Source organism: Diceros bicornis, chromosome 4, assembly GCF_020826845.1.
Source record: "Diceros bicornis minor isolate mBicDic1 chromosome 4, mDicBic1.mat.cur, whole genome shotgun sequence".
In the NCBI taxonomy this organism is placed as follows: domain Eukaryota; kingdom Metazoa; phylum Chordata; class Mammalia; order Perissodactyla; family Rhinocerotidae; genus Diceros; species Diceros bicornis.
In genome coordinates, this window is record NC_080743.1 from 65,430,208 (window position 1) to 65,433,853 (window position 3,646).

At 48.1% G+C, this 3,646-nt stretch overlaps 1 long non-coding RNA gene across 1 annotated transcript; it reads right to left on the bottom strand.

Annotated features, from left to right (window-relative positions):
- Nucleotides 1–349: 349 nt before the first annotated feature.
- On the bottom strand, nt 350–2,609 carry LOC131403525 (uncharacterized). The gene is made up of 3 exons (XR_009219396.1): nt 2,513–2,609; nt 1,027–1,149; nt 350–857 (listed from the first exon to the last, which is right to left on the bottom strand). It is a non-coding gene; the product is annotated as an uncharacterized LOC131403525 (long non-coding RNA).
- Between the last annotated feature and the right edge of the window lie 1,037 nt (nt 2,610–3,646).

The following is a 3,646-nucleotide window of genomic DNA, read 5'->3' on the forward strand; positions in this document are numbered from 1 at the left end:
GTTTGGTTTGCTGTATAGGTCGTTACTTTCAGATAAAATTCACTACAAATACACACAGTTAAAGTACATAATTCATATTACAACTTTTGTGGGCCCTAGGCACTTTTGCCTTCATGGGCCCCCTCATCCATGAAATATTAAAAAGTGTAGTCTACCACTGCGTTGGTATAAAGAAAATGTATTACTATTATTATACGTGAAAACATTCTCTTTGACCTAAAAGAAAATGACTTTTCTTTTGATTTTAAAATAAATTAATACACATTTTCCTGTGCCTACTGTGTGGATCCCTAGGGCAGCCCGTGTGCCATCATGAGATGGAGGAGGAAGGGGAGCGGGTTGGAGAGGCAGGATATGGGAGGAATGAGAGGGACAGAGGAGGGGGAGGAGCAGGAGGAGAAGGAGGGGGAGGATGGAGAGCTGAATACCAAGGAGATTCTATTCCCTGGCCCCAGAATGGCAGCCCCTCTCTCTCTGGGACACTCCCTTACCAGAATCTGCACACACACACCCCGCCCTCATCTCTCATCCTCCAGCCTCCCTTCTTCCCACATGAATAGCCACTCATTCCTCCTCTCATGCCCTGATTCTAGGGATTCTTTCCTTTTCCACTGGGTCTCCCCAAGCTTGGGCCCAAGTCCTTCACCTGGAGCAGGACTGTCCCCTCCCAACCCCCACCTCCGCAGGCCCTTATTTGCCAACCCTTGTCTTGGGGTTCTGGAGAGTCTGAAGCATAAAAATCTCCCAAGAGAGAAGGAAGTGCAGGCCAGGTCTCCTCACAGAGTCATGGGGTCCCCCTGCTAAATGGAATCCAGCCGTCCCAGGTCATTCTAGTTGGATTTGTGAAGATGTCAAACCTGAACGGAGCAGGGAGGATGGACACAGAAAACACACTGATTAGTACTTTAACATGTAGGCTTATATCTATATATCCAGTATATCACATTCATTCAGTTTTGTTTTATTCTGTTCATATGACTCAGATAATCTGCATGCATTGCTTTATAGATTTTTTTTTTTTTTTACCTCAGAAAGGCTTGGATAGGCATAACACAGGACCCCAGAATTCCACTCTTTGTTGTGTAATCCACTGTGCCCAGGACACTGCACCAGAAGGACCATAGCCTCATTGTGTGAAAGATCCACAACCTGGAAACAACCAAAATGTCCATCATCAATAGAATGGATAACTAAATTGTGGTCTATTTCATTAGCAACCACAATGGAGGAATCACTGATGACTATTAAATCCATAATTTTTAGGGAAAAAAGCCAGGCATAAGAGAATACATACTATACGATTACAGGTTAAAATCCAGACCTGTGAATTGGGCCTAATAAACAAAATTATAAAATATGTAAACAAGGAATGAAGCATCATGAAAATAAGACTGTGGTTACTGCCAAGGGCAGGGAGGGAGAGGTGATGAGGAAGGGGCATGTGGGAAGCTTCTGGAAGCCTCACATGTTCTAGGTATTGATCTAGGTGCTGGTTATGTTCATTTATAGCCATTCATTAAGCTGTACATTTATGTTTTAGGCAGCCTTCTGCATATTGTGTTACACAATGAAAGAAACAAATATCTTTCTGTCAATGCACATCATACCAGGAAGCACAAACTGTGCTAGGTGAGTAATGGGGTTATCTTACTCTGCACAGCACTATGAGGTGTGGGGTACTATTACATCCATATGACCCACGAGGAAAGTGTGTGTGATAACTATGGCAGAGAAGAGGACTTCCCAGTTACCCCCGGTATTATGTGGGCCCATGGGGCATAGCTCCTCAAGGATAGCGTGGCCAGAGCATTCCAAATATCTCAGAGCCCTTAGACAGGAAATGCCCCACGCAGAGGTGAGGGGACCATGGCCTCCAACTGAAGTCAACAACCTGGGAGAGAACATACAGCCAGAGAAGAGGCAGAACCTACAGAAGATCACTTGAGGTTCCCAGCATCCACTTTGTTACGTGTCCCCAAAAGCTCACCCCCCAACTAAACACGTGGGAATACACACACGCACACACACTCACAGAGCAACAACAAAAGAAAAAACAATAGCTGGCAGCAACAGCAACAAAGCAGCAACAGTAAAGACACTAGACCTGCCAAGGGTGTGTCTGCTCCAGGGTCTGTGGCCGCCTCTATGAAATACGCAGGAGAGAGCCCCACTGCCCGCAGCGCCGAGTCAGCGGAAGAGCGAGAGTGGTCAGTTTGGAAGGAAGGAAGGCAAGACGGGAAGAACCAAAAACGCTAATAGCAAGGAGAACTAGAAGCTCGGGATTAAAAGAGCTCTCACTAAATCCCAAATAGAATAAAACCCACACACCATAACTCACTACCACACATCATACAGGCAATTCGGCAGAGTTAGGAAAACGGCAGAGATAAGAAAATACCAGGTACAGCCGGACCACCGCACCCTGAGGAAGCACGCCCATGCTGAGGACATCTCGGGTATCACACTTGGAAAACTGCTTCCTGCCGCCCTGCCGGACCCTTGTATTCCTTACCGTGTGCATTCACGGTCTCAAGCACCTCCCCCACACCAGCCCCGGAGCTCCAACACACAGAAGTTGTTGCAGATTCAGCAACAGTCCCGGACTCCGTCCCCCCGGGTCAGGAAGCCATCTAGAGCGTGAGTAACGTGCGCCTAAACGGCGGACCGCGGAACTGCCTCATCTACAGAAGACACGCCCCCTACCCGGCATCATTGGCTCTTGCCTGCCTTCCGCCCCACGCCCCGCCCCCTGCCGCATCTCGCCTCCCAATCCATCGCCCCTGCCAATGGCGGGTCAGCAGACAAGCCGGGAAGTGATGTCCTCACCCGCCAGGTTTAGGCTGACTGTCGACTCCTAGGCCTCGTCCCTGTGGATGCTGCTTCATCCAGAGACAGGTTTAGAAAAAGAGCTCTTGAAAATGAAAAGCATCATAGTAGGAATAAGGACAACAAGAAAAAAGATTTGCAGGATCATGCTAAGGACGTATTCTAGAAATCAGAGCAAAATCTTGAAGGGAAGAAAGGGAGAAGAAAGATAAACCCAAAGGCGTGTCTGCCAAGGCCAGATATGAAAACAGGATTTTTTGGGAAAAAAGAGCTGTAATGGGGCCCGTCCAGTGGCGTAGTGGTGAAGTTCGTGAGCTCTGCCTTGGGGCCCAGGTTCTCGTGTTCGGATCCCCGGCTTGGACGTATGCGCACGGCTTGTCAAGCCATGCTGTGGCGGCGTCCCATATACAAAATGAGGAAGATGGGCACAGATGTTAGCTCAGGGCTAATCTTCCTCAGCAAAAAGAGGAAGATGGGCAAGGGATTTTAGCTCAGGGCCAATCTTCCTCACCGAAAAAAAAAAAAAGAGAGAGAGCTGTTATAACAATCCCCCACTCACCAGGGAGAAGGAGTTGGAAGCAGTATCCCACAGTTTAGTGAGAATAGGAAGGGAGGGAAGGGCCATGCGCCGTTGTAGGAGGAGACCCCACAGAGCCTGCCAAGTCCTCCATGCCTTTGGCCAAGGTCCATGGACACAAAAGCCAGGTAACAGTCTTTGCAACGAGATCCAGAGAGAAGCATTCCAAAGCACCATGTGTTTAAGTTGGGGGGGATAATGACATCTATATTGTGACTAATCTCTTAGGGAAATGTAGCATTT